At 47.3% G+C, this 12,336-nt stretch overlaps 1 protein-coding gene across 5 annotated transcripts in view; it reads left to right on the top strand.

The window, feature by feature from the left end:
- Positions 1-12,336, top strand: part of FCHO2 (FCH and mu domain containing endocytic adaptor 2) — a 239,032-nt gene that overhangs the window by 86,270 nt on the left and 140,426 nt on the right. The window lies entirely within an intron of this gene.

Raw genomic sequence — 12,336 nt, 5'->3', positions numbered from 1 at the left:
GATATGTAAATAGATCAGGAAATGTCTAGGAAGATCTGATCAGGTTTATCTCCTTTTATTTCTTTGTCTTGTGGAGTCCTCTGTGCTAACCTAAGGTGCTTTTTGTTTGCTTGTAACCTTTAAGCTGGATCTCAAGAATTTTTTCTTGATGTTTAATCCTTGTAGCTGCTCTTTTTAAATCTAACAATAGCCTAAGTTCCCAAATGTATTTTCTTCCTTTTGTTTTTTAATAAAATTTACCTTTTTAGAAAAACAGAATTGGATTTTTGTGTCCCAAGAGGTTTGTGCACGTGTTGTTTAATTAGGTGGTGGCAACTGCTGATTTCATTTGTTTTTCTTTCTCAGCTCTTCCCTGAGGAGGAGAGGGGATGACAGGGCTTGAGGGTACTCCACAGGAAGGAATTCCCAAGTGCATCTTTCTGGGTTCTCAGAGGGGTTTTGCACTTGGGTGGTGGCAGCATTTACCAATCCAAGGTCAGAAAAAAACTGTGACCTTGGGAGTTTAATACAAGTCTGAAGTGGCAAGTATTAATTTTTAGACTCCTTGCAGGCCCCCACCTTCTGCACTTGAAGTGCCAGAGGGAATCAGCCTTGACACCTTCTTTGATAGTTGATCTTCCAAATTTTCATTCACCGTGTCAAAATTAGCTTTTATATCCGTGCTGTTGGAACATGTAATCAATAGACTGAATGAAAACCAGGATACATTTTTCTTGAACATTTTCGTGATAATTTTTTCCCTTTTTGTCCAAATTTGAAGTTTCAAATTTTGACCAGCTCTGATAATCAGTTATGCAAAAAGCTTGTGCATTGTTGAGTATTTGAAAAATTTCAGTCAAGTTTAGAACATGTCACAGTACAGACGCTGCAATGAGAATATAAAGTGATTTACTAATGGATCTAGATGTAAATGCTCTACTCTTGCTTCTTTTGCTTAATTAGCAGCATTCCATACAGTGGATCATAGCAATCTCATCAAACACTTATCCCCAGTATGGCTGCAGTTATATTTTTCATGAATCTCAGCGCAATTTCATCTGGGTCTTCATCATTCTAATTCTGCAACCTTTATTATTATTATTATTATTATTATTTTGTTCTTTTTACTTCCTGTGTGCTTCTATTTAGATCAGTTTTAAGGAGGCATATTCTGCATATTTTTAGTTGTACAAACGTTGCTGACATACACTTCTCCCCTGATATAACACGGTAAAGCAGTGCTCCGGGGGATCAAAGCAAGTTCAGTATACTGCAGTTTCACCTATAACGCGGTAAGATTTTTTGGCTCCCGAGGACAACGTTATATCGGGGTAGAGGTATATATATTTTGAAGAGATTTCTTGTTGTTTTTTCTCCATGAGCAGATGCTGGTTCATAGTGTTCATAGTTACCCAGTTCAGTTGTCTCTTGCATTTAGGACAAAAGTATGTGTATATCAGAAAGCAGATTTGTCTGTTGGTTGCAGTAGAGGACAGGAAGTCTGGAGACCTGGATTTCACTCCCAGTTCTGCCTCTGGACTTTGTGAGACCTTAAGAAGATAATTTCACCTCTGTTTCCCAATTTGTAAGATAGACATAAAACCCATACTTGTAAAATAAATAAATAAAATAAAAATAAAAAAAATACTGATATCTTCGGATAAAATACCCCATAAGTACAATATTCTTGGGGTGGTCGTATTTATTGCTGTCAGTCGTCCATCTTGAACGACAGTGGTGTGTCAAAGTAATTCAATTACTGTGTGTCATGCTGTTATATTGCAAATGGCTAAAATGTCCAATTCTTGAGCGATAGTCCTTGCCTCAAATAGTGCAGGCATAAGGCTCCAGGCCAGCGGATGAATCCGGCAGACTACTAGCTTTTGAGACCATCAGCGATTTCCTCTTCACTTTCCTCTCTCCATGTATTATTTATTGGTTACTTATTACCACCATAATTATTTGTAACTTGTTCTTTTAATCTTTAGTATAATGGATGTTTCATTTCACCAGTATAATCCAAAATGAAGTCAGTGGTATTATGTTTTATTTCATTTTCATATTGTTGAAAAATATGCTAGGTGCTTTACTGAAATACATAAGCTTAAGATACCTGCCTTCAACAACTTAACCTCTATTATTAGCAGTGATGCAATGAATGGGTGACAAATGGGATGAGGCAGAACAGTGTTTACAGTAGCAAGATATTTGGTGACTGTTTTTGGTATGTGCATTTCTTATAGCTTATTTCACAACTCTGCCACTCCCTGTGTGTTCACTCTTTCCTTGTACTGTGTAATCTTTGTCTCTGCTCAGCCATCCAAACATGCCAGTAGTCTCTACCCATTTGTCAACTTCTCACGTAAACGTCTCCTTCAACACAATTCCTTGCACATATAACGCTCTCCCTCAATTTATCTGTGAGGTCACTTTTGTCTCCTCCTTCAAATCCCTGAAGAGCAACCTCTGCTGTTCTGCTTAAAATAACACAGTCCAGCTGATAATGGGTGTGTTGAGAGGCTCTTGAGAATAGTCAAACCACATAATGTAAATAGGTGTGTAATAGATATCTGTCTATAAATACTATATTTAAAAAAACTATTCAAAGAATATTCAAGTTACCAAATCAAGCACTCAAAAAGTTAGGAAATGCAAGAATTAAGATTGCTTGTACAACCTTAATTCAGCTCCCTTGTGCATTATGATATGTTTAATTATATGAACTTATTCTATTTTTTGTATAGAACCCCTGCCTCAGTTGGTGCACAGGATGGATGCCAGCATGTGGCCCAGTGCATTATTTACTTAACACTTTGCAAACCCTGCACTGAATACAGAATTATCAATTCTTCGAGTGCTTGCTCATATCCATTCCAGTTAGGTGTGTGCACGCCGCGTACACGTTCGTTGGAAGATTTTTACCCTAGCAACACTCAGTGGGTCGGCTGGGCTCCCCCTGGAGTGGCGCCGCTATGGCACCGGATATATACCCCTACCGACCCAGCCACCCTTCAGTTCCTTCTTACCGCCCGTGTCGGTCGTTGGAACAGTGGAGCGCGGCTTAGCTGACGTCCACTTCCCTAGCTACTCATAGTTCTCGTGTATATAGTTATATAGTTATAATCCTTTTATATATATATATTTATATAGTTATACATTTTCTCTTTACTAGCATAGTTAGTTTAGTAATAATTAGCGGGGTTCGGGGAGTAGCCCCTTCCCCGCACCCAGTGCCAGAGCCCTTGCCCAGCTCACCGGGTTTTAAACCATGCTCGGCCTGCCACAAGCCGATGCTGACAGGAGATCCGCACGACTCCTGTTTGAAGTGCCTCGGGGAATTGCACTTGACAGCTAAGTGCCCCATTTGCAAGGCTTTTAAGCTGAGAACAAAAAGGAGCAGGACTTTCACTTAGCCCTCCGCCTTCGGCACCGAGCGCTGGTCAATCGGCGGGCAGAAGCGCCTCCTCGGCAGCGGCCCCCACCGGTACTGCCAAGGCCTCTCGGCACCAGCCGTCGCTGGCAGCGAAGTTGACTCGGACCGCTCCCTCTCTCCGAGATCGAGAGAGCCTACGACTCCTCCCGCCAGTGCCTGAGAGCTCCCCGGCACGCGCTATGGTTGAGCTCCCTGCTCCTGCTGATTCTGTGCCAACTGCACCGCAGCCAGAGAGCTCGTCTAAGTCGGATCGCCCGGCACCGACACCTGCCGAGGCACTGATGACGTCGGCACCATCGATCCCGGTCCCACGAGGGCCGTAGAATCCGGTGCCTGACAGCTCCCCGGTACGCGCTGTGGTTGAGCTTACTGTTCCCTCCACGCCGGAGACATTCCCAATGGCGAGGGATCTCATTGCCATGACAGAGTCGATGCTGCCTGAACCCCCAGCACCACTGGTTCGGGTAATACAGTCTCTTGGCAAGCCTACCTTGATACGACCATCCTTTGTTGGCACAGCAGAGCGGTGCCGTTCATGATCATGGTCCGACAGACGCTCCAGGTCCCGTCGGCACTCCCGCTCCCGACGCCACTTGCAGTCTCAGTGCTCTTCTCCTCCTCGGTACCGGTCGCACTCGCTGCACCTGTTGGTATCCCATTCACCGACCTGCTACTCTCGGCACCTCGACCAGCTCCTGGCACTGCTACAGGCACTGTGACTCCCATAGCTGCTCCCGACGTCGAGCCTCGAGATCTCGGTCGACCTCCCAACACCGCTCTGGTCGCAGGTCTGGATCTCATTCCAGGTACTGGTACGGCTCCTGGTACCGGTCCCCGGTGCCAAGTTGGGCAAGGTCCGATAGAGTCAGAGACTCTGCCCATGGTTTTTCAGCACTTCCATGGCCATCCAGACACGCATCAGTGTCATCCCACCTGGACAGCTCTTATGCTAGGACTGCCCATCAGGACCTCCTAAGGAGGGTAGCACTCAATATGGACCTCCAGGTGGAGGAGGTCCTGGAGGTGGAGGACCGGTAGTGGGCATTCTATTGGCAGTTGCCCCACTAGAGGGGCCCTACCCGTTTATTCGGACCATCCAGGCGAATGTCGATACTATATGGTGGTCCCCAGCCTCTATCCTTCCTGCGGCCAGGGGAGTCGAGCGTAAATATATGGGGCCCTCTAAGGGGTACGACTATTTGTATGTCCATCCTCCTCCTGCTCACTAGTCATTCAGTCCATTAAGGAGAGGGAACGGCATGGCCAGCAGGCGCCAGCCCCGAAATCGAAGGAGGCTAGGCGAATGAACCTACTCGACCGCAAGGTGTACTCTGCAGTGGCCTTACAGCTCTGGGTGGCAAATCAACAAGCCTTGCTTAGCCGCTATAATTATAACACCTGGGTGGCGGTGGGTAAGTTTATGGAGCTTCTCCCTCAAGACTCCCGCCAAGAGTTCGCTTCCCTCTTGGAGGAAGGGGAAAAGGTGGTCAGAACTTCCTTCCAGGCCTCGTTGGATGCAGCAGACTCAGCAGCCAGGACTCTGGCCTCGGGTGTTGCCATGAGGCGCATCTCATGGCTTCAGGTTTCAAACCTCCGGCCGGAGCTGCAGTATACCATTCAGGACTTACCATTTGATGGTAAAGGCCTCTTCGCGGCAAAGACAGCCCCAGGCTGCAAAGCCTGAGGGTCAACAGGGTCCTAATGCACTCTGTCGGCATGCATACACCAGCGACCAAATGCAGGCCTTTCCGTCCCTAGCCACAGCGCCGTACTCTGTGCCTAGCCAGAGACAAGATTTTGGCAGACGGCGCGGCCGAGGTGGTTACAGAAGACCGTCAGGACCCCTAGAGGGCCAATATCAGGGTCTCTCGCAATCACCACCGAGACCAAAGTCGAACTTTCGAAGGTGCACCCGAGGGCGGCATACCAGTTACAGGTCAGGATCCCGCTCCTACCTCCTCCTGGCGTGATCCCAGTTAACTTCAGATCGCTGGGTCCTACGCACGGTGGAGTATGGGTACCACCTCCAATTTGTTCCAACCCTGTCCCTCTTCAGGGACCCCTCTCATGAGCAATTCCTCTTACAAGAGGTGCAGACGCTGATGGACGAAAGGGGCAAGGGGTTTTACTCCTTTTATTCCTTAATCCCTAACTCGAACGGAGGTCTCAGACCTATCCTATACCTGCAAGGACTCAACCAGTTTATGATAAGGTTGAAGTTCCGCATGGTATCCCTGGGAACCATTATCCCATCCTAGGATCCTGGAGACTGGTATGCCGCCCTCGATATGAAGGACGCGTACTTTGACATCGCCATCTTCCCTCCGTACAGGAGATACCTCCGCTTTCTAGCCAACCATCAATGCTTCCAGTTTACGGTCCTACTGTTTGGCCTTTCTACAGCCCCATGGGTATTGACCAAGTATATGGCTGTAGTCGCCGCCTACCTCCGCTGATGTCAGATATGTGTTTTTCCGTATCTGGACGATTGGCTTATCCGAGGAGACTCCGAGACACAAATCACTCAGCATGTGGGCATCGTCAAGGACCTATTCACACGTCTAGGCCTGATGATCAGTATAGAAAAATCCACTGTGGTTCCCACGCAGACGTTAGACTTCCTAGGAGCTATCCTGGACTCCGGCCTAGCCGGAGCCTGCTTACCACAGCTGCGGTTTCAGGCGGTGGCAACAATCATCCGAGGTCTGCAGACTTTCCCAACGACCTCGGCCCACACTTGTCTCGGGCTCCTGGGTTCCATAGTTGCCTGCAAGTTTGTAACCAAACACGCCAAGCTCCGCCTTCGTCCTCTCCAAGTTTGGCTCAACTCGGCATACTGCTCGGACAGGGACCCAATGGTCATGATAGTCACCATTCGCTCAAGCACCCTAGGCTCCCTAGAATGGTGGCTACCTCCCTCCCCGGTGTGGGCAGGGATGCTGTTCCATCCGCCCCAGCTCTCACTGTCCCTGACCACGGACGCATTATCTCTCGGCTTGGATGCTCACCTCGGTCACCTTCGAGCTTTAAGGCCTTTGGTCTTCTCAGGAGCTGGCATTCCACATCAATGTCCAAAAATGAGAGCAGTCCGCCTGGCGTCCCGGGGTTTCCAGCAGCAGCTGTGAGGCCGTGGTGTCCCAGTGTTTACAGGCAACACAACGGCCATGTGCTACATAAACAACCAGGGAGGGACATGGTCCTCCCTCTTTTGTCAGGAGGCCATCCATCTCTGGGACTTTTGCATAGCCCACTCAATAAATCTGGTAGCGTCCTTTCTCCTAGGCGTTCGGAACGCCTTGGTGCTTCGACTCAGCAAGTCTTTCCTGTCTCATGAGTGGTCGCTGTGCCCCGATGTGATGTATTCTGTTTTCCAGAAGTGGGGACTTTTCCCCACATAGACCTGTTCGCTTACCATGAGAACAGGAAATGCCAGATGTTCTGCTCCTTCCAACGTCTCTCCCCGGGATCAATCTCGGACGCTTTCCTGATGCTGTGGAAGGGCCAACTCCTTTATACTGTCGCACCGTTCCTGCTGGTTCATTGGGTCCTGCTCAAACTCCTCAGGGGCAGAGCGTGCATCATCATGATTACTCCAGCGTGGTCCAGGCAGCACTGATACACCACGTTGCTCATCCTGTCAATAGCCAACCCAATTACCCTGCCACTCCACCCAGACCTCATAACTCAGGACCGCGGCAGGCTTCGCCACCCAGACCTGCAGTCTCTTCACCTCACGATGTGGCTGCTGCGTGACTAAACCGGGGTAGCAGGAGGCCTTCCACCTGGTCAACATACCTGGCCGAGTGGAAGCGTTTCTCCTACAGGTGCAAAACGCTTGATTTTACTCCTACTGAGGTCTCGATCCCCTCTGTTTTGGACTACCTCTGGCCTACAATAGCAGGGCCTAGCGGTGTCATCGCTGAGGGTACACTTGGCAGGCATCTCTACCTTCCACCCAGGCTAAGGTGGTCGTTCCGTGTTCTCACACACTATGGTTTTGAGGTTCCTCAAGGGCTTGGAGCGCTTACACCCTCAAGTATGCCGCCCAGCCCCAACCTGGGACCTCAACCTGGTTTTAACCAGACTTATGTCTCCCCCATTCGAGCCGTTAGTGACCTGCTCGCAGCTATACCTGTCTTGGAAGACAGTTTTCCTCATAGCCATTACATCGGCCAGATGAGTCTCCGAGCTCAGGGCTCTTACGGTGGTTCCGCCGTACACTGTTTCACAAAGACAAGGTGAAGTTATGACCACGCCCGGCTTTCCTCCCTAAGGTGGTTTCGGCCTTTCATGTTACCCACACTCAACATAGTGGGAGCAACAATTACACTCCCTGGACGTCTGTAGAGCACTCGCATTTACATTGAGCGGGCAAAACCATTTCTTAAAACACCTCAACTCTCTGTTGCGGTAACCGAAGGAAAGGCCTACCTGTTTCCTCTCGGAGGATCTCATCTTGGGTGATGTCGTGCATCCTCACTTGTTATGATTTGGCTCATATTTCCCCAAGCCACATCACCATGCATTCTACCAGGGCTCAGGCTTCATCTGCCGCCTTGCTGGCTCGTGTACCTACCCACGAGATCTGTTGCGCAGCTCCATGGTCCTCGGTCCATACCCTTGCTTCGCATTATGCTCTGGTTCAACAGTCAAGAGATGCTGCAGCCTCTGGCTCAGCAGTTTTCCATTCTGCCACATTTCACTCCGACCCCACCGCCTACGTAAGGCTTGGGAATCACCTAACTGGAATGGATATGAGCAAGCACTCGAAGAAGAAAAGATCGTTACTCACCTTTATAACTGTTGTTCTTTGAGATGTGTTGCTCATATCCATTCCAAACCCACCCTCCTTCCCCTCTGTCAGAGTAGCCGGCAAGAAGGAACTGAAGGGTGGCTGGGTCGGCAGGGGTATATATCTGGCGCCATAGCGGCACCACTCCAGGGGGTGCCCAGCTGACCCACCGAGTGTTGCTAGGGTAAAAATCTTCCGACGAACATGCACGCGGCGCGTACACACCTAACTGGAATGGATATGAGCAACACATCTCGAAGAACAACAGTTACAAAGGTGAGTAACCGTCTCTTTCTTCATTGGCTTTTCTATGATGCTCTCATGGTAATATTTTTTACAAACATTAATGAATATATCTTTTCTACAACCCTGTGAGAGAATGTGATATTATCACCACTTTACAGATGAAGAATGTAGATTCAGTCACAATTGTCAAGTGTTCACTATTTTAGGTGCCCAGTTAACCCTACAGCCTGTATTTTAGCAATTTATAGCAGTTTATATGTTCTCAGCAGAGTTCCCATTAGCCTCAGTTGCATTTGTGAATATTCAGCATGGAATCAGACCCAAGTGCCTCAGGTTGGGTACCCAGAGAATAAGGAATATACTGTGGCCACTTGTGGAATCTTTTTTTGTTTTGTGATGTACCTGGCATCACATAGGAACTCTGTGGCATAGGCAGGGTTATAATCTAGTAATTCAGGTGACATTCAGCTGCATTAACGATGACATCATCTTTCCTTTCTGAAGTTCTCAGCCTAATTCACTACAAAAATAGTTAAATCTTCTTTAGTTAAATGAAGCTACTTTAAATATGTTGAATATGTAAGGAACAAATTTTATCAAAATTCATCAAAACATTTTGCATTTACTAAATTACTAAACAAAGGAAATATTATCTGCAGTTAGTGAAAAGAACTAATTGGTCCTGGCCACCATCCCCTTCAAGGTTTTAAAACTAGTAGATCTCATACTTCATTTTTATTCATAGATTAGAAGAGGAAAAAAGTTTCCTGCTTTTTTAGCTCTCAATTGGTTTCTTGACTTGGAACAAACTAGTCATCGACCTGAACGTTGAATAAATTAAAATGAAGAAAATATTCTCTCTGCAGCTGCAGAAGAGGCTACTGCTGTTAAAAGCTGTTTTAACTTCAGTCAACCCTGATTTCAGGTGTTTGGTTAATGACTTCCACCAGTGCAGTGACTATCTTTAAAATTTGGCAGCAAGTTTTTTAAAATTAATTTCAATTTAAAAATATATATGTTTTTAAAGATTTTAATAGATTATTGTAAACCTTAACATTGTCATAATTTCAAGTTTATTTTTAAATAGATTTGTTTTAAATAAATCAAATTAAATTATTTTATTTTTGTAGTCACCTATTTTTATTCAGGCAACTAATTGTATATTCCTCATTTTCAGGGTGCCCATTTTAAGATGCAGCAGTCTCATTTGCAGAACCACTAAGCACTCTCAGCTGCAACTGAAGTTAGTGGGCACTGTGTTATGTAATGACTATCACCTGATTCTTCAGAGTACTTAACATCACCATTTGGTGGCCCAAAATTAGTGGACTCTCTTTTTACCTTAATCGCTGAGCCTCAATTCCCCATCTGTAAAATGGGCATAACAGTAGCCCCTCACAGGAGTGCTGTGAAAATTAATTAGTTAATGTTTAGTGAAGCATTTAAATCAGAACCACAACACAGCCCATGAGAAAATTATTAATTATATATTTAGAGCAGGGTTTTAATAGTGTGCAGTTAATAAGACATGGGCCTCACATAAACATTGAGGATAAAACAAAATGTTGTGCAGCTGCTCTTTTAGTGAGCACCATCTATTTTTTGCACTGAATGAGGCAGGGGGTTACTGGGTTTTTTTTGTTTTCTTTTTGTTGTTTTTTTAAAACAGATGTAATCCTGTAATTAAAGGTGGAATCATAAAATGTATACATAAGGATCCTGAATGAAAGTTGCACAAGCAACTTGCTTATATTTCGAGTGTTTGACTTTGCAAACTTAATGTGTTTTTAGCATGCGTGCATGTGTGTTTTAAAATGCTGTGGCTATATGTCTTTTGTCTTGGAGCCTTGGGGTAGGGGAAAGGTAAATAGAGAACAAATGAGACATGCTGATGCTTTGTGTGGTAGAGAATGTTCCTTGCTATGTGTGTTTACAGCATGGAATGTAATGGGGCTTTCTGCCTGATTGGAGCCTACCACAATACATGTAATAAATATTTTGTCCAATCTCTAAATAGGATTTTTAGCTAGGTGACTGTACTTAACCTGTAGTACTTTTAAAATTTTCTAAGCCTCAAATGTACCCCAACTTTTCTAGTATTTCATGTGTATAAATATTTTTTTTTGTTCTTCGAGACTCTCTCTCTGTATATCTCGTATGTGCACATGTGCCTCACATTCAGTAGTTTGGATTTTTTTTTTAATAGGCATGTCTGTTGGGGTTGTGCACATGACCTGTACTACCTCGTGCTCTTGTGCAAGGGCAAAAAGTGCGAAATGGCTGCAGTCTTCCCTCTGTTCCCTCTTACTGCTTGTGGCAGTGAAATGGAATCTGGCAAGTGTCTTACTGCTACTTTTTCTGTGGGCTTGGCTACATACAACGCTGCATCTCCCTGGCTGCAGCGCTGGCTGTATTCCTGCTCTGCCTGGGGTATAACGATTGCAGCGCTGATGAAGCAGCGCTGCTCCGCCAGTGTGGCCACCAGAAGCGCTGTAATTGGCCTCCAGAGGTATTCGGAGGTATCCCAGAATGCCTGTTCAGCCACTCCGCTCATCAGTTCACACTCTACTGCCCTGGTCTCAGGTGACCTGCCCTTTAAATGCCCCGGGAATTTTAAAAATCCCCATCCTGTTTGCTCAGCCAGGTGTGGAGTGCAATCAGTGAATCTTTCCAGGTGACCATGCCTCCACGCGCCAAACGAGCCCCAGCATGGAGCAATGGCGAGTTGCGGACCTCATCAGTGTTTGGGGGGAGGAGCTGTGCAGCAGCAGCGCTCAGCCGTAGGAATTACGATACCTTATGGGGCAGATCTTTCTCAAGGGCCATGGCTGGAAGGGGGCATGACCGGGACGCGGTGCAGTGCAGGGTTAAAGTGAAGGAGCTGCAGAGTGCCTATTGCAAAGCCCGCGAGGGAAACACACGTCGCTCTGGTGCTGCCCCACGACCTGCCGTTTTACAAGGAGCTGGACGCGATACTGGGGTGACCCCACTGCCAATCTGACGACCACATATGGACACTTCAGAGCTTGGGCGGCAGGAGCAGGAGAGGGGGGCAACTGAGGCTGAAAGGTACTGGGGTGGTGAGACACACCCCGGAGTCACCTGGAGGCATGCAGCCAGAGCTCTTCTCAAGCCAGGAGGAAGGTAGCCAGTCGCAGCAGCCGCGTACTTCGTGTGAAGGACAAGCAGAGGAGCAGGTTACCGGTAAGCGGCTTTTATTTTTCAGGATGGAAATGTTTGGGAGAGGAGGGGGGTTAGGCTGCATGCATGCCTAGATGTGGAATAGCCCAATTGATGTGGTCTATAATCGTGTTGCGGTAATCGGCCTCAAGTAATCTCTTCAAAAGTTTCAGCCAGAGTGGTGGGCAATGCACTTGCGCAAAGTTTATAGGGAGAGCCACTGTGGTCCTTGCCCAGTCAGGGCTAACGCGTCTGCGCCACTGTGCCGCAAGGGGTGGGGGGACCATTGCTGCACACACAGGGCAAGCTGCATGCAGGGCCAGGGCGGAATCCGGCATTGCTGTAGAAGAGGGCCTCCCGCTCTTCCCAGGTGACCATGCGAGGCAGCGAGATATCTTTCCACGGATAACTCCTGTGGAAAATGGTTAGAGAGACCTGGTTACACTGATAGGTGCTCCCTGCAGCAGTTGCTTTCCCCAACGACAGAAAGCCCAGCAGAGCTCTGAAGACAATCAATTTTCCCTCCCAGGTGAGCCGCCAGGTAGTGAGATAGCTTCCAGGATTAACTCCTGTGAACACTGTTGGAAGAGGTGTAGATGCCCTGCAGCAGTTGCGTGCCTTCCCCAACGCCAGAAAACCCCGCTGCACATCCCTGAAGCAATCAGTCCCCCTTATCACCATTTCGTGGTCCTGTGGGTTATGGTAG

Source organism: Chelonoidis abingdonii, chromosome 6 (genome assembly GCF_003597395.2).
Source record: "Chelonoidis abingdonii isolate Lonesome George chromosome 6, CheloAbing_2.0, whole genome shotgun sequence".
NCBI classification, from domain to species: Eukaryota; Metazoa; Chordata; order Testudines; family Testudinidae; genus Chelonoidis; species Chelonoidis abingdonii.
Note: the sequence above shows the minus strand (reverse complement) of the source record. Positions and strands in the feature narration are given on the sequence as shown.